The sequence below is a fragment of the Lissotriton helveticus genome, chromosome 7, assembly GCF_964261635.1.
Source record: "Lissotriton helveticus chromosome 7, aLisHel1.1, whole genome shotgun sequence".
Taxonomy (NCBI): domain Eukaryota; kingdom Metazoa; phylum Chordata; class Amphibia; order Caudata; family Salamandridae; genus Lissotriton; species Lissotriton helveticus.
The window spans coordinates 432,629,392-432,648,314 of NC_136068.1; the positions used below are offsets into that span (position 1 = coordinate 432,629,392).

At 48.3% G+C, this 18,923-nt stretch overlaps 1 long non-coding RNA gene and 1 pseudogene across 3 annotated transcripts in view; both read left to right on the forward strand.

Annotated features, from left to right (window-relative positions):
- Positions 1-18,923, forward strand: part of LOC144768554 (uncharacterized) — a 63,076-nt gene that overhangs the window by 15,864 nt on the left and 28,289 nt on the right. For all 3 annotated transcript variants that reach the window (XR_013598570.1, XR_013598569.1, XR_013598568.1), the window contains exons 2-3: positions 4,786-4,841; positions 4,975-5,164. This is a non-coding gene — a long non-coding RNA (uncharacterized LOC144768554). The remainder of the gene's footprint in view (positions 1-4,785; positions 4,842-4,974; positions 5,165-18,923) is intronic.
- LOC144766806 (homeobox protein Hox-D13 pseudogene) lies at positions 17,379-18,289 on the forward strand (annotated as a pseudogene).

Here is an 18,923-nt window from a genome sequence, read left to right on the forward strand (position 1 = left end):
ATTTTCTGACCATACCCTGGTACAGCTTCACCTGAATGTTCCCCGGCCGGAAGGCTTTGAGCGACAGTGGCGATTTCCGAGCTGAGCCCTGCATGACGATCTTTTTAACGTAGTGGTACGTGAAGCCATTGAAGACTACTTTTCCATTAACACCGGTTCCGTAGACACATGGGCTGTCTTATGGGAGGGCTTAAAGGCATACATAAGAGGTGTTTGTATCATCAAGCATGCCGGAATATTTAAAGACTTGCGTAACACACTGGCACGCATCGAACGTGAACTCACGGTGTTAGAAGCCGCGACATTATACGCCTCGAACCCGGATTCAGAGGGCAAACGGTTGACTCTACTTGTTGAATTTTGTGAGGCAGCAGACAGGGAGCTCTTATACTTGGGCAAATACCAGTCTGCCAGATGGTATAGAGAAGCTGAGCGACCCGGACGGGTGTTGGCACAAATGCTCCGCCCCCCGTACAGCAGGTCTTACATTACCGAAATTCGATCATCCACGACTCATATACTATCTTCCATCCCAGCAATTCGTGATGAGTTCCTGGACTATTTCACAGCCTTATACTCTTCTAAAATAGGGAGCGATCACTCAGCTCAAGAAGACTATTTGTCAGAAATTGCATTGGTATATTTGGAGAAACACATGCAAGATTTCTTAGCAGAGCCCATATCTGAGGCTAATGTACTTGGCGCGATTGATGCTTTCAAAGGCTTCTCGGCCCCCGGATTAGACGGCTTCACCGGGGATTTCTATAAGGCCTACAAAGACTTACTAGCGCCGCAGTTGATAGAGGTCTATGCTGAAGCGCTTGAGAGACAGGCACTGCCCACTACACTACGAGAGGCGGTCATTATTCTCCTCCCCAAACCCGCCAAAGACATGTCCCTTTGTAGCTCATACAGACTCCTTTCGCTACAAAACTTAGATTATAAAATACTGGCTAAAATGATCGGTAATCATCTATCCCAATTAATGGAGTTCATCATATCCCCAGCCCAATCGGGCTTCGCCCCCCCATCGATCCACTTCCTTAAATCTCAGAATGTAATTTGCTGTAATACATGGAATAGACTCGAAGGTGCCAGCTACTGCTATCCTTCTGGATGCGGAAAAGGCTTTTGATTCCTTAGGATGGCCTTTCTTTCTTTCGATCATGCGCCAAATGGGCATGCCTGTGGGCTTCATAGCCACCACAGCACTATTATACAGCAGACCATTGGCGAGACTCCGTTCAAACGGCACTCTCTCCCAGCCCTTCTCACTGTCCCGTGGCACAGGGCAGTGCTGCCCCCTATCCCCTCTTTTGTTTATCTTGGCCATGGGTCCACTGATTTGCCATTTTCAAGAACGTCATTTACACAGAGGCTTGCAATTCAACACTGACCCCTTATTGGTCTCATTATATGCAGACAATACTATCCTCTATGTTCGGGACCTCAAGAAAACCTATAACCAGTTATCCGAGAAATACTCAGATTTGGCCGTTTTTCTGGACTGGGCATTAACTGGCACAAGTCAGTGATTTTCCAAGGAGCACGGTTCCATGGGATTGCGGATTCCCCCTTGAATGGTGCGCAGATTCGGTAAAATATCTAGGCATACATATCCACCTGGACAATGCGCAAATCCTTAGTTTGAACTAGGTGCAAAATCTGCCCCTTAGAAGCCCAAGTGGAACGCTGCTGCATCTGTCGCTATCAATAGCAGGTAGGGTCGCAATACTTAAAATGGTGGTGCTTCCCAAATTTGTGTATCTTTTTAATAAAATACCCTAACGAATAGGTTCTTTTTGACATTGCGTACACACCTCATCAGACTGATGAGGGGGAAAAAAGGGCGCGCGTCTGCTGGCAGGTGCTTACCCTTCCTTGCGATAGGGGAGGATATGGTGTCCCAGATCTTCAACTATATTATTTGGTAGCCCAGTGCTGCTACGCATATGCATGGTTCCACCCCAACGCACGAATCCCATTTCTACGGCCGGAAGCAGATTTTGTTTTACCCGAAAAACTGGCCACCGTACTACCGAAGGGCGTTCCTAGAGACCCACACGACATACAGACTGTCTCCACCACCAGTTGGGCATGGGATAAATTAACCGGTTCCGTGCTGATGACGGAACCGCTCCGTCATCAGCCGCGGTGGCGCTGTGCTGATGACGGAGCTGTTCCGTCATGGCCCACCCGACGCGCCTGCACGGCGCTGATTTCGCGCCTGCGCGGCTCGTTCTATTGAGCGGGCGGGGCCATGACGGAACCGCGGCTGGTGACGGAGCGGTTCCGTCACCAGCCTGCGCCCGCCGCGCGGCCCTCCACCCCCTTAGCGCTGCGGCGGAATAGCCGCCGCAGCGATGTGGTTAAGGAGGCTAGTTAGTGCCACCACATTATACTCTTCTGCCCTACCCCTCCCCAATCCTACCTGGTTGCCGATAACGGGAAAAATTGGTGCAACACACATTAGACAAATTCAACATTACGAAAATGGGGGATCTCTACCTGGCTGAGCACATTTTCTCGGTTACTGAAGATGCCTGATTTCAAACTCTCACCTTTATGGATAACTTTGTATTAGGGCGAATCCGCTCTGCTCCACAAGCCACACCGACTACTTACCCAGTCGAACCCAACTCCTTCGCTCCACTCACATTGATCATTGAATGTGAGGTAGGTACACATCTCATCTCCAAGCTATACAAAGCATGTGCTAATACAAGACAGGTTGGGGACAACGAGGTTCGCAATGCGTGGGAGCAAGATTTGGGCCGCACCATCACAGATGCACAATAGGCGAAGAGCTGCACTGTGAGAAGGGAAGTCTCCCTTAATAGTAGGCATAAACTGCTGCATTTCAAATTCCTCCGCTGTATTTACTGCACTCCCGCCAAGGCACACAGAATAGATCCGGCCAGACCCCACACTTGTAAAAAAAAAGCTCTGTGCCATATGCAGACTTTGCGCACCTCACATAGACTTGCCCCAAATTGCAACCTTATTGGGAGCAGATACATACCATACTAGGTAACATGACTAATCTAACTCTTGTTCTCACTCCAGAAGTGGCTCTACTGGGATACACAGTTAATTTTCCTAAAAAAGTGAGAAGATTTGCTTCCCTTGGATTATTACTGGCCAAAAGGGAGTTAGCTTTATTGTGGGGACACAGGATTGCCCCCATGTGGACATATGGGGCCCATATAGGGCGTATGTTGCAGCATTGAGACAGACATCCAATTCACAATTAGAAAATGGCATAGTCCCGGAGGGTGTGGGTTGACGGGGAATACCCTACAGATCTGATGCTGCTTCACACAGGACCTAAATTCCTAGATATTGTGTCACCCTTAGCTTGCTAGTATATATAAGGGAGATCACGTAGATCCAGGCGACGAGGCGATTACGCGCTGTGGTTTAAAAAGATGTGGGGGGGCAATGTAATATTGAGAATGTAAAGATGTTGATATTCACATACCTACTGATGTATTCACTTGGCCATGTTTAACTGTGCAATTCAGCTGCCTATTGATAAGATATGGAATAAGACACTGTACCAACAAGTATATATTGCTTATATGTGTGAAAACTTGGAAAAGAAAGTTTAAAAAAAAAAAAGTATGCCTGAACTCAGAATCTAAGGATGCATCTTTTAGTGAACGTGATTAATACATTCTGTGTTTGAAAATACCACTCTTAGAAACTAGGTATTTTCTTGATCAACCATCCAGTAGACCTCTGCTGGTTTTGTGGACTGACTGTTTGAGTTTTGGATGACAGAGGCTGGAGAGGAGCAGTGGCTCCAGAGAGTCTAGATGGGTTAGTGAAGGGCTGAATAGAACTGGGCTGCATTTAAAGTAGGGGGAGGGGATTTCCTTTCACCTGAATGGGCCTGGTCTGCCTCTGACAATGCCGTCTCCACCTTCTGCCAGGAAGATACACCAGACAGGACAGAACTGGTTTTGGCTGGGCACAGACACTCTCTGCCTAAGAGGACAAAGGATTTTGGGCTATAAAAAGTGGGACCCAAACCCCTGAACTTTAGAACTCTTTTGGACCAAGAAGACTGCCAAGAAGAAGAGCTGGAGATGCTGTGTGGAGGAACTACCTGTTAAGTCTTCACTCACCTGAAGTCCTGGTTATTCAACTTGAGAGATGTATGTTCTCTATGCCCCTAAAAACCTATGCCAGCTTAAACTGTATGTTAATATTCAGTTTGGCTAGGATAGATCTCTAGGGGAAGGGGGAACATGGGACAAAATAAAAAAAAAAGAACAAAAGAAATACTCCAAAGTTGCAACTCTGAGATGAGGCACTTCTTCCTTTGCGTGAGATTCTTTGTATGGCTTCAGAAGTTGTTGTCCTTTAATGGCTAGACATCTATGAATAGTATAAACAATAATTACTAAACATTGTGATGCAATGCTCTATACTCTTCTATTTGATTCTAAATTTAGTTTTCATTCTGTATTTCAAAATACCTTTGTTACAATTGCTCTTATTCAAATATCACAAGCCTTTCACCTTTTCACCGAAGAATAATTCTGTAGCGCTATTCTTATTTGTGCTGTACGTAAAAAAATAATGTTATACACTAATACATACTATTATCAAGGCACTCTTAAAACTTTTGTCTATCTTGAACTCACTGATGATGCCTTCCAGTAGTCCTCTCAATAAAGTCCTCAAGAGATTAACTAAAATGTCCACTCTTGTCTTTTATGCTGAGTTCTTTGTTTTGCAAATACAGTTCTCTTACTCTTTAAATGTATATTTTTTCAGATAAGTGTCCAAAATCCAAAAGAATCGATTCCCTTTTGACTTCAGGAAAACCAAAGGTAAAAATAAACCTTTACTTGTTCATTTATTGAAACTGTTTCATTATTTCCTTACGCGCGCTTTTATTTTGTCATGCATGAAATATTAGAAAGATCTTACTTGCGAGTATTTCTTTTCCTTTGTTTTTTGCAGGTCGGAAGATTTCTAAAACTGGAATGGAAGCGAGGACGGAAATGCCCACACTTCACAGAGTTACAGTGGAAACCAAAACACTCGGGAACTGAGACGGAGATCAAAGTGATGCTCTCAAAGAAGACGCGTTGCTGGGGAAACCGGAAACTCTTCAGAAGATGCGTCGTCGAGGATTCATGCTAGAATTCAGGTAAGAGAAGATACACTAACGAATGCAAGTGCGTCTCGTTGTGTCTGCGGGTCTTATATAGGCAGGGAGATGGGTGGGGTTCTACCGTTAGGGTGATGAGATGACTCAGCACTTGGGATTACAACGTGCTGTTAGAAAATGTGCCATGATGATTTGAACATTATGAGTATGTTAATAATGCAGCGAGCTTCAAACACTGCCTCTTCACTTGATTCATTCTGCTTTATGTTTAACTGAGCACATTTGTGAGCATTTAACATTTATTAAAAAGATATAAACATACCCCTGCTACAATGACATAAAGAGGCATCACACTTGACCTCAAACAATATACAACCTGCTCCTGCAATAACCATATAAGAAGGGGAACCGGACTTGCATAAACAATGTATAGCAAGAGAGCAAACACTTAATACATTTGGCAATTAGTACACAGTATGGGGTTGGGCTACATTGATTGTACAAACCCTAACACTACCACTTTTCTGAGTGCTTTGCTGTGCTGACCTGCAGTTACTGCTTCTGTCTTGGGCAGTGAAAGGACTGGACTGAACTTTCTACAACTTCTTTCTTTAAGTATCTCCAAGGGTTTGAGGTAGAGCTTGCCCCCTGTTCAGGAAGTCTCAGGAACAGCAAAGACTTCAAGTTCTTCTGCTCTCACGACTGGGGACTGTGTGTTTTGCAAGGAACTTCACTCAGCCCCACCCTCTTCAACATCTACATGAAACCTCTCGCAGCCATCGCACGCCAGCACAACCTCAACATCATCTCTTACGCCGACGACACCCAGCTGATCCTCTCCCTCACCAGAGACCCCGACACCGCCAGAACCTGCCTACACGAAGGGATGAAAGACGTCGCCGAGTGGATGAAGGACAGCCGCCTGAAACTGAACTCGGACAAGATGTAAGTCCTCATCCTGGGATCTTCGCCCTCCGCCTGGGACGACTCCTGGTGGCCCCCAGCCCTGGGCACCGCACCCAAGCCAACCGACCACGCACGCAACCTGGGCTTCATCCTGGACCCCTCCCTCTCGATGACCAGACAAGTCAACGCCGTCTCCTCATCGTGCTTCAACACCCTGCGTATGCTTCGCAAGATCTTCCGCTGGATCCCGACCGAGACCAGGAAGACTGTCACCCAGGCACTCGTCACCAGCCGACTGGACTACGGAAACGCCCTCTACGCCGGAACCACAGCCAAGCTACAGAAAAGACTCCAGCGCATCCAGAACGCCTCTGCCCGACTCATCCTGGATGTCTCCCGACGCAGCCACATCTCCAGCCACCTGAGGAACCTGCACTGGCTCCCCGTCGACAAGAGGATCACGTTCCGGCTCCTCACCCACGCACACAAGTCTCTCCACGACCTGGGCCCCAAGTACCTCAACGACCGCCTGACCTTCTACACGCCCACCCGCCAGCTACGGTCCACCAGCCTCGCCCTCGCAGCCGTACCACACATCCGAAGAGCCACCGCCGGAGGAAGATCCTTCTCTTACCTGGCTGCCAAGACTTGGAACTCCCTCCCCATCCACCTTCGGCTGACCCAGGACCATCTCGCCTTCAGGAAACAATTCAAGATCTGGCTGTTCGAGCAGTAGCATACCCCTCCCCCCAAGCGCCTTGAGACCCTCCCGGGTGAGTAGTGCGCTATACAAATGGCATGATTGATTGATTGATTGATTTTGTGCTGCAACAAAAGAAAAAGCAACCCGACGCCATCTACGACGCAGCTGCCAACTCCATGTCCTGAAAGCACTGCAGAGTGCACCGCCGCAACGTCACACCCAAACCCTGGTCTCACCAACAACACCATCCGACGGGCCACCAAGCCCCTGCTCGCAGCATGACCTGTGGGTACCGCACTCTGCACCGCCTCGCTTCACGACGCCATCTTGGTAACCCCACTTCAAGCCGACATTGACGCTGCTGCCTGTACCGTGGTTCGAGGGCACCGCTTGTAAAGCTACACGACACACCGCCCTCATCCTGCACTGCAGCCTTGGCCTACCGACGCCGGCACCATCGACTCCAGTTCGTCAGCTGACGACAGCCCTTCAGCAACAACAATACCGCTGCTTGCACCGTGACCTGCCAGCACTGTGACAAGCACTGCATTACTTCTCACCACGACCCTGGTTTCACTGACGACGCCATCTGTTGCTTCCATCAAGCCACTGCTCGTACGCAACATGAGGGCATCGCACTGAGGAAAATTGAATTTTGCCCTGTCATGTGTCCCTACGTGTTCCCCATTATATGCTATATGTGCATGATCGATATGCATATGTTCCCCCTCTCCAGATTAAAGACGCAATTATAGTTGTGTCCAACGTTAATATGCCAGTTATCCAGTCCTCCTGAAAGCAACAAGTATTAGGCCTATGTTGCCAACATTTTACATTGTGCACGTTAATTCATCGAGTTGTCCCCGTTTCTAGGCCTCATAGGGCCCGGACACCAGATTCAAGCTTCAAGTCTTCTGAATCACTCTGAGGAGCGATGCAGCCCCTCCCGCATCCCTGACCCTTCACTTACTTTCTGCCAAGCAGCGCGGTGCCCGGCCTGGCCTGCCTGCCTGTCTGCCAAGAATATGTTATGCCTCTAGTTATCAGTTCAGCTCCCCGGCTTCACATTCCTAAGCTAACGAACCGCATAAACATCTTCAGCTATAGTCTAGTCTTTCTGTCTCCATGCAAGAGAATTACTGAATTAGTTTCCATAGAAGATTCATAGCACACGCAATACATAAAGAAATATATGCATGCACCAGCCTTAGTGTCAAGTAGCCTTTGCCCTGATGACTTTTAGATTCTATCAACATGTTCTCTAAACACAAGATATCAGATATGCTATAGGTACATGTCGTCCTGACATCCCAGACTTTAGTCTCCTCTTCTGGCGCAGAAGTCAGAGCCCCAGCTCTCTCTAGTTACACGTCATGGCCCGTTTGCGCGCACCAGTAGGTTAAAGGTTCCAGCTGCCCAGGTAGCCCCCTCCATGTACCCACCCATTTATGACACTTCTGTGACGTTACATCACATGTCTTCGTGCACACTCTGTGCACGCCTTCTTTGTACGCCCATATGTTCTTATCTTACGTTTGTCACTTGTTACGCCTACTGTATGCAATACAATTGTGCTGTTTTACTATATATACTATGTAATGTTAAAGAGACGTTGCAGCTGCCATTCCATTCCATTGCATGCCACATCATGGTCTTTAGGCTCGAGCCATCCGATTAAAGCCATTCTGACTCAGATATCACGGATCCTGCCTCTTATTTATTGAGCTATCTGTTATAATTAATGTATAGAAAATAGTATCGGTAATTAATTATTTATTTACCACATAAAATGGCGCCCGAACAGGGACGAGCCACTTCTCCACGCGCCGGCGATGTAACGCAGGCCCCCTGACCCTTCTACAGCCGTGACGGAACCCTACTGTGCACGTGCAGATATTTCTGCTTCAAGTCTCCCTCAGGCCCACGGAGGAGACGGAGACTGCGGTCCGGCATCCAGACGAGGCGGTGAGGAAGGCGGGTCATCCCGACCAGAGCCCAAGCCGAGAGAGCAAGGTCCGAGGTATCCGGAGGCCCACCTGTTTCCGAAGCCCGAAGCCCGAGGCGCATGCGTAGTGCGTAGCAGTAACCAGACGTCGTAGCAGTCCAGTCCAGTCCGAGGCCTTCAGTTTGCTTCCCGGTGAGTACCGTTGCTGGGGGTATCTAGACGGGTTCATTAATTTGTGCCCGGTCCGACGGGTTTGGGTACACAGATCCGGTCCGACGTGTTCACCTAGGTGGATACGGTATGACGTGTCTCTTTAGGAGACCGGTATGTTCTGTACTGTTTTAGCAGTGCATCCAGTAATTCTAGTAAGGCTGTTCTCGAGAAATTCAAGTATTATGTTTTCAATGTATTAGGTAGTATCTGTTGTAACTGTTATTAATGTGTTTTTTTGATGTCGTGGTATGAGTGATCGTTTTGCTATTCATTACTGTGTTCATTGTGTATTGTGTTCAAGTTCAAGTACGGTTCAAATATGCCGCTGTTTTCGAAGTTACGTCAGATAAAAACCAGAAAAGGGTTACTCGAAGAATCAGTTCCTGTCCCTCCCAGGGACAGTCCTGGACATTTCATGTATCATAAGCATGGCTTAGATGCCATACTGTATCTAGATTTATGGGTGGATTACACCAAACATCTTGAAGAGAAATATAGATGGCCTGTTTCAGGAACATGGGATGCCGAGTGCATCATGAGAGTAGAAGAAGCATTATGGAAAAAGAAAGCCAGACAATCCCAGAAAGATGCCATAGAATTGTGGCGTAAAGAATCGCATAAAAGAACCGAGAAAGAATTCAGAAAAGCAGAATTAAGTAGGGAATCTTCCGAAAAAGCCCAGGAAAGGGAATTACTAGAAGAAGGTGAACGAGTTAGAGCAGAACAATCAGACAGACAGAGAAATGCCCTTATTAAAGGTATGTATCCTCTTCTCGCCGAGGGTTTGCCTAAAGCAACCCCGGAAGCACCCTGTAATTTACCGCCACCCTTGGTCCCGACTAAGCTACGTCATAAACCGACCGCGGCTGAAATTTTCCTTTCTTCCTATTTGGACGACACTGTCCCAGAATATGCTAATACGAATCCTCCGCCAGTTCAACTTACACCTCCTGTTAATAATGTAATTACTGTGCCTCCAGTCGTTGGTCCTGTTAATGTGCCAGTATCCCAGGACCAACCCACATTACGTACCCCTACTTTGCCAGTCACGTTACCAGTAGCCGCACATTCAGTATTAATTGACGATTCCAGTTCAGGAGGAGCAGGGGGAGGTACTCCTATCACCCCGCCTCAAACAAAGCGACTGACGCTGAGAGATGCAGCGTTACAACGTACCCCGAAAGTGACTACGTACGAAGCCCTCAAAAAGTATTTCCATAAGTGCGGATCTGATTGTAGATATGATCCAGTACCAGGTGAAGATAGTATGATAATATATTCCATACGCTTACGAGTTGCAAGCTTCTTGGTTACCATATCAAATATGAAAGAACATCTAGACAGAATATATCATTTCATCCGAACAGGGGAGAAACCAGAAAGTATTCACGAAGCTATGGTACACAGAAAAGTCGAGATTCAAGGCATGATTTTGCAATTTTTTTTAAATTGTTTAATAAGAGAACAGGATCATCCTGATAAAAACCCAGAAGAGATGAGAGTCCTGACCAGATGGAGTGACAATATAGCAGAAGGAAAACACAGAACACAGAATAGTATAGAAACTATGTACAGAAAGATCCGTAAAGAAATTATAAGTATACACCAAAAGGAGGAAGCAATGAGAGTTGCCGAAAAAGAGAATGACTCTTCAGACGAAGAGGTAGACAACGAGAATCCCACCAGAATAGCGTATGTAGGTAGGACGAGACCTTCTGATAGACACACACGCCTAGACTACAAGAAAGTTTTTCCTCCTCCCGTACCAGAACAGTGTTCTCTTGAACAATTGTTTCAGGCTACCGATAAAGTTCTGAGATTACGAATAGGTTACAGTAAACTTAGTACCATGCATGAACAAGAACTCGCCCGAACAGCAGTCCGATGGACTAGTGATTCTACCACGTTTCCAGACGAAGTAGTGGCTCAAATGTTTCTGAAACTACCGCCAGCCGAGCAGCGACTGGTGGGTATGTATATGATCCAGCACCTCATTACACTGTACGAGAGTCAGCATTCTGATCCAGGTCCCTTATATAATGTACTGAACGAGTTACTCCTAAACAGATGGAGAGGTCTAGGTACCGATTTAATTAACGTCATTCTAGAACAGCGCCACAAATACAGAACGTTCCTGACTCCGCATTTTGTTTCTGTTTCACCCCCATTCTACATAGATAGACAGAATCCGTTGCGAGAAGTGCATCCTGTTAAGGGAACGGGGGGTGAGCTCGAACGAGTATTTGTTTACACCCCTATAACGAAAATAGAGCTACTAGAAATGAAAAAGTTAGTGCCCTGTCACGATAAAGATCCAGCAGGGTTCCACCGTGAATTAAAAGACATGCTCCGTATGGGAGAATACACGTATCCCGATATCATCAAAATGTTAAAGGTCCTGTTGCCTGCGGGCATATATGAAAAACTTAAAGAAAAAGAATGGGAGGTGGGAGAGAAAAAGATAGATTGGACCGCGTTAGAGAACGAAGATAACACACGAGTCCCAGGTACTGGTCTTGGGGATAAAGCCAAAGAATTGCCCGAACTGTTAATACAAGTCTTGCCAAGATTACTAGCCACGAAAAAGGAAGACTGGGACGCCATCTCAGCCTGTAAACAGAAACAGGACGAAGACACTAGTGATTTCTATTCCAGATTTGAGACATGTTTCATTATTAATAGTGGTCTGAAAACAAGTAGTGAGTCGTATCCACATCTTTTTGTTACTAAACTAGTTGAGAATTCTTTACCGCAAGTTAAAAATAGAGTATTGAAAGTCGAGAGTACTTGGCAAGCTAATACCCCGTCCCAAATGCTCCAGATGTTACAGTATCACCAGAACCGAATCAGGGAAGAGCAAGAACACGAAAGGAGACGTATGAAAGACACGAAAATGAAAGTACTAGTTGCACAGTCTGTTCAACCAGATAGTCAGAAGAAGGGTCCGAATCAGACTAGTCATTCTGCAGCTCCCGTTAAAGGGACATGCAATTACTGTAAACAGCCAGGTCATTACATAAATGAATGTGCAGTTCTGAAACATAACATAGCTACAGGTAAGACGAAAGAGAGACCACGTCCTCCTAGACAAGAACATGTTCCGCAAAATACACAACCACCGCAGAACGCACAACAGACAGTTACAGTACCGCAGCCTATAGCTGCCACGCAACACGTTACACAACAAATGTACCAATATGCACAGTCAGATTATCCAGAATATCAGCAGTATTCATGAAACAGCCTAGAGAGGGAGGTTGGCTTGCCTCTCATCGAGATTCCTGTAGATCAAGAGGGTCCCTATGTACACAGTCGAGTATTAGGGAAAGACAGAAAGTTTCTGATTGATACAGGGGCAAGTAGGACTACCATCAGTCATGACGAGGTTCCGGGGGCTCCACTCTCAGGCTCAAGAAACGTTTCCCTGGGATTTTCAGGAAAGCCGATTGTTAATGAAATATCGAAACCAGTTTCCCTAGAAGTTGGTCCATTGTCCCGAACTACAGACTTGTTACTTACGAAATCCTGTCCCGAAAATTTACTTGGTATTAAAACATTGAAAGAATTAGGAGCAGTTATATGCTGTTCCCCAGAAGGAGTGCGATTGTTTTTACGTGATTTTAAAGGTCATTATGTGTTACGTGATTTTGATCCAAGATTACTGAATGTACCACAGCATTTATGGGCGCAAGGTCCAACTGATGTAGGTTGTATGCACATTACACCATATCGTGTCACTCTGAAACAAGGTGTTGTATTACCACGAATCCGACAGTACAAGTTACCCCCTGAGGCTGTAGCAGCCTTATCGAAAATTATTGACGAGCTCATCCCTCAAGGAGTAGTTGTAGAAACTGACTCCAATGTATGTAATTCTCCTATCATTCCGATTCTTAAACGTACTGATCCAAATGCACCTCCAGTATATCGATTAGTGATTGACCTTCGAGAACTTAATAAGTGTATCATACCCCAGTACCCAGTGGTTCCAGATATCTCCTCCCTATTGACTGCCATTGATTCTGAAGCTACGTTCTTTACTGTTATTGATCTCAAGAACGCATTCTTTAGTGTCCCCATTCATCCAGACAGCCAGTTTCTTTTCGGATTCTGTTTAAACGGAAGAAGCTATAAATTCACACGAGCACCTCAAGGTTTCACAGAAAGACCTAGTATTTACAGTCAAGCACTTAAAAGACAACTAGACAGTATTCACATGCCAACTGACACTGCCCTGCTCCAGTATGTCGATGATCTATTGATCACAGCCCGTACAGAACGTGACTGCGAACGTGCGTCACTTACAGTCCTGTATTTTCTGGCAGACATGGGGCACAAGGTATCCCCTTCCAAACTGCAATTCTGTGTCCAGCAAGTGGTATACCTTGGACACTTACTGTCCAAGAGGGGTAGACAGTTGACACCTGACCGTATCCAGTTAATAGCACATCTTCCACAGCCCAAGACACAGAAGGAGGTACGAGCTTTTATCGGCCTCACTTCTTACTGCAGACAATGGATTCCTCAGTATGCATATCTAGCCAAACCACTGATACAGTTAACAACACAGGAGGCAGCCATATCGACTGTCCTCCCTTGGACCCAGGAACATACACTTGTTTTTAATGAGTTAAAGAAAGCTTTATGTAATGCACCTGTGTTAGCGACACCAAACTACAGTAAGCCTTTTACACTTTTTGTTACCGAACGTGATGGGACAGCATTATCTGTCCTCACACAAGATCAAGTAGGACAACACAAGCCTTGTGCTTATTTCTCTAGCACGTTAGATCCAGTAGCCCAGGCTCTGCCTGCGTGCCTCAAGTCAGTTGCAGCCACAGCTCTAGCTATCAGACAAAGTGATTCCATAGTGTTAGGACATTCCCTGACAGTACAAGTTCCACACTCCGTGGAAGTTCTTTTAAACCGAACACAGACTCAGCACCTGACAATCGCACGTTTAACAGGTTATGAATTGACACTGTTTCAGCCACACATAGAAATCTTACCTGTTGCCTGTGTGGACTGACGAGGGAGCTTTGGACTGCGAGCATGCAGGAGCTGCTCTTCCTTTTACCCTCAATCAACTCCTCGCGGAATCCGCGGGTCCCGCTTCGCCTTTGGTTTTCTGTTAGCGCTGCTGGAAGTGCGCTGTGTGTGCGAGGACTTCATCTGACTGAGCCTCTGTGGCGGTGGTGTGGGCAGGGCTGCGAGCGTGGTCAGGCGAGGACTTCAAGTCCCAGGAGCGCCTGACCCTCGGCATCACCAGCAGCTGACCCGCTCTCCCTGCTGGCTCCTCCCCCGCCTCAGCGCGGCTAAAACCAGCGCGTCAGTTTCTTCGTTGGTTCTCTTACCTGTTGCCTGTGTGGACTGACGAGGGAGCTTTGGACTGCGAGCACGCAGGAGCTGCTCTTCCTTTTACCCTCAATCAACTCCTCGCGGAACCCGCTCCGCGGGTCCCGCTTCGCCTTTGGTTTTCTGTTAGCGCTGCTGGAAGTGCGCTGTGTGTGCGAGGACTTCATCTGACTGAGCCTCTGTGGCGGTGGTGTGGGCAGGGCTGCGAGCGTGGTCAGGCGAGGACTTCAAGTCCCAGGAGCGCCTGACCCTCGGCATCACCAGCAGCTGACCCGCTCTCCCTGCTGGCTCCTCCCCCGCCTCAGCGCGGCTATAAACCTCCTTTGTGACACCGCAACGCGGGAGCGCGCCGGGAGAAGCCCGGGACAAGGGCGGGACCGTCTGAGGCCGTCAGAGGCTGAAGAAGGCTGGGCTGGGCCCCCTCCCTAGGTTCTCCGGTATCAAATTAGTGTGTTGTTGCATCTACAGGCTTGTATTGTATTTTAAGGTTTTGTTTATTCGGCTTCATATTATATATTTGTTATCATTTCATTTTTTCTCTCCTTTTAATACAGTCTTATGACGGCTAAAAAACTACGTTCTGGGCGAGTGATTGTGGGGAGATCTGGGTCTAAAACCAAATCCAACCCCCTACGGAACAAAATTGCATCTTCCATGCAATTGAAAGGTCAATGCCAGCTTTTTAATTTATGGGACAAAGGGAAAGATAAACCCACTGATTTGCAGTCCCCGAATGAAATTCCAGGTTCTAACGAATCGGTGCCTGTTAACGGGGTCATTGATGTTTCCTCTAGTTTAAGCTTGGTTGCTAGTCAATCTTTGCCTATTCTAGTTAGTCCCGAAGTTTTAAGGGGTTCGCCTTCGGCGTTAAACAATGTACATCTGAAACAGAATGTTCCCCTTGAATCTTTGGGTAATACGCCCTCAAAATCTGTCAAAATTGTCCCCTCCCAAGTTGCACTAATGGATGCTCCTAAAGTTTCAGTGAATACTGATCTTTTTTCAGCCACGTTAGTTAAATCCCCTGTAGTAGGGAATGATTTTACACTGCCTGACATTGATTTAACAGCTCATAGGGCGCGGGTAGGATCGGTACAGGGGAACCCTAAAGGTGAGCCTTTAGAGGAAGCAATAACGATTTCAAGTACCGGTCCTCTAAGTAGCACACCTTCTAATAAAATAGATTTTTTCCCTTCCACAATTAAACTTTACATCTTGTTCAGGTCCAGTGTTGAACAATTTAGTTGAGGGCTCGCCAAATATTAATGGGAGGCTAATTTCTAATTCTTTGTCCTCTTTGGAATCAATTCTTTCTTCGATTTTAAGTTTACTTGAAAAGTTTGTGGGAGGTTCGGAATGTATTTTTGACACTGTAACGCAAATTTTACAAGTTCTCTTGTTAAGTAAAAATGAGTTAGTGTCAGATCTTCCCATACCATCGGTTTCTTTGTTGGTGCCCCCGAAAATAAGCGCTCCCTCCGCCTCGGCAGTTTCGGATTCAGCTCTATCTTCTCCTCTGACAGAAGGTCAAAAGGAAAAGAAGCCTGTAGTTCTCTTAGCTGTCCCCAATCCTTCCAAAGTGGTTTCGGCTGGCGCTAATTGTATAGCTACAATTAGTGACAAGATAGAGGTAATAGTAACATCTCCTCTTATTTCCAAATCCGAAATTCCATCCCTTTTTCCGATATTCTCCTTGCCATCAAGTAAAGAAGAGGAGATTCCTAAAGTAAATACGGGATTGATGGGAAAAGAGAGTCCCCTGAAACATAAAAAGATTAGAATGAAGAAAAGGAAACCCATTCGAAGGTTCGCTAAAAAAAGACAGAGGAAACTTCTCTTTGATAAGAAGGCTGAATTAAGTATAGATGATTCCCCACAGGTGGAGCAGTCTCCTACCTTTCATGTAGAAGTTAGGGTTGTCTCGCCCAAAAAAGACGCCCCCTCCTCTGGTCTAGGTCCTATAAGCTTTACTAATCCTTTCCTTCCCAAGGTTTCCCACCCCTCCGCCAATCCTTTTTGGGTTTCGCCTGCCGAAAGCCTGCGCTCTGCGCAGGTTTTCAGCGCAGGTGAAATCCTTTGTTGACTATAAGGAGTTCGGGAACGTCCCCCGGCTCTCATTGGCTAGCTCCATAAATGGAGGCTAGCCATTGAGTGCCGGATCTGTCCGTCAAGGCCGGACCAGATTCGGGGGCGTTCCCGAGATTTTTTCCCTGGGCGGAGTTACGTTTTTTCCGTTCCCTCCCCTTTCACTGAAAGTGATTTCAGATGCGCTGTCCATTCCCGCCCCCTCTGTGTGCCTTTCCGCCCCCCCTCGCTGTCCTGTGCACGTTTCCCGCCGTCCGTGTCCTCTCCCGCCCCCTCCCGCCGTCCGTGTCTTCTCCCGCCCTCCTCCCGCCGTCCGTGTCTTCTCCCGCCCTCCTCCCGCCGTCCGTGTCTTCTCCCGCCCTCCTCCCGCCGTCCGTGTCTTCTCCCGCCCTCCTCCCGCCGTCCGTGTCTTCTCCCGCCCCCTCCCGCCGTCCGTGTCTTCTCCCGCCCTCCTCCCGCCGTCCGTGTCTTCTCCCGCCCTCCTCCCGCCGTCCGTGTCCTCTCCCGCCGTCCGTGTAGAAAGTGAGTTGATGGGAAACACGTAGATGTATCTGTAGCTCGTGCAAGGGTTCGTACCTTACAGTGAAGGGAAAATAGGCTCTGAAATCTGATAAAATCGTCAGAAGTATATGCCGGATGTGGGTAGTCCTTGTGCTGGAGGCAAGAGCCCTCCTTGTGATGGCGGGTGGTGGTTGGGGGCGAGGGGGGGCAGAGTGCTGGAGGCCTCAGTGTTGGATAGTGGGTTGGGGGCAGACTCCTCTTGCAGGAGGGCCTGTGCGCAGGGGAGTGGGCCCAGATCACCTTGTGTTGGGGGTTGAGGGCAGAGATTCCCAAGCGCTTCAGGACCACGTTGCCTCAGACGGCCAATGGCCTTGCACTTGGCACGCTGCGCACACATTCCTCCTACTCCCCTCTCCCTCCCTCTGGCTGGAGGTTAGTTTTTATCACCGCACCGCGGTGACCTAACCTGCTTGGGGGGATGCCTGGCTCTGCCATGCCTGGCCGGGGGTGGAGGAGAGAGCCGTGCGCAGGCCCCTGAGAGGGACATGGACGGGCTCCGAGCGGAGGGCACCTCTTCCAGCGGCCAGGCCCGGGGCTTCCTCGCCTCCCCCAACGTCTTCGGGCCCACCGCTGGCCGAGCAACATCTGGCTTCGCCTTCTCCGGCCCGGGGAGGTCGTCCGGCGCTGCGCGCTTGGACTCCGGCAAGGATGGGGCCGGCGCGCCCTCCCTGGGCTATGGCTACCACTTTGGGAACGGATACTACAGCTGCCGCATGTCGCACGGGGTGGGGGTGCAGCAAAGCGCCCTGAAGCCCTCGCCTCATGGCGCCTTCCCGGTGGAGAAGTACATGGACGTGCCCGCCTTGGGCAGCGGGGCGAGCGCGCAGGGCAGCGAGGGATCCTCGCGGGCCAAGGAAGTCTCCTACTTCCCGGGGTACCCCGGGCCCTACCAGCCCATGCCCGGGTACATCGACGTGGTGTCCGGCTTCGGGCCGGGCGAGCCCAGGCACGAGGCATACATCCCCATGGACGGCTACCAGTCGTGGACCCTGGCGAACGGCTGGAGCGGCGGCGTGTACTGCGCCAAGGAGCAGCCTCAGGGCGCGCACTTCTGGAAGTCATCCTTCGCAGGTGAGGGCTTTTATCCTTCTCATGGACATGACTGGGGCAGCTGCATCTGTCTGGAAGATAGAACGGGGCGCTTTTGCCAAATCCCATTACAGCTCATGGTAAGAAACTGACGAGCAAGGCAGATGCGTGGGTTCACATGGAGGCTGTATACACGGTATGTGAGTGCGTGATGTGGGGTGTGTCTGTGTGTATGTGTGTGCGGTGTGTGTATGAAATGGTCGTGTTTGCGTGGTGTGTGCATGGTGTGTACATGGGATATGTGTGTGCGCAGTGTGTGTTTGTGCATGGTATGTGTGGGGTTTGTGTTTTTATATGGTATGTGTGTTTCGCGTGTGTGATTATAGCTGTGTGTGGACATGATGTGTGTGGACATGCCATGTGTATGTGTGCATGGTGTTTATGTCCGTCTGTCTGTCAAGGGGGATGTTTTAATAACGGAAGTTATGGGCCACCAAAACGTCCACGGGAACACACATGCGCGCGCACTCGGCGTATTTCATTGCAACTCTCAGAATGATTCCCGTAATCACATCGCGTCCGGAGAGCTTTCCTCTGGGCTGAGGGTTTCTGAATCCCATGTGAAGTTTGACAAGTGCACACCACGACACTGCGCTTGACATGCAAACAGCGCCTCGGTTAATATGTGCTTGGAGAAGCCTCCCCACACACTGGCACATGTCGTCAGACGCCACGGAGGTAACAACAGGGGTTGCGCCGCGATTCCTGAATTTCATCAAGTATAAATTATGTGCACTACAACTCGCTTAAGTGCCGGCGATTTATGTGCAGGGAGGCATGCCTTTGATCTCCCATCTGCCCTCCCAGGCGCCTTTCTATTCTCGCCCGTGCTACACGCTCCGGACAAATTCAAACATTGAAACTTTGCGACCGCCACACATATTACAAGACTTTTCTGGAACTCAATTGCTTTTACTTTGGGCTTTTGTTCCGGGGCAACC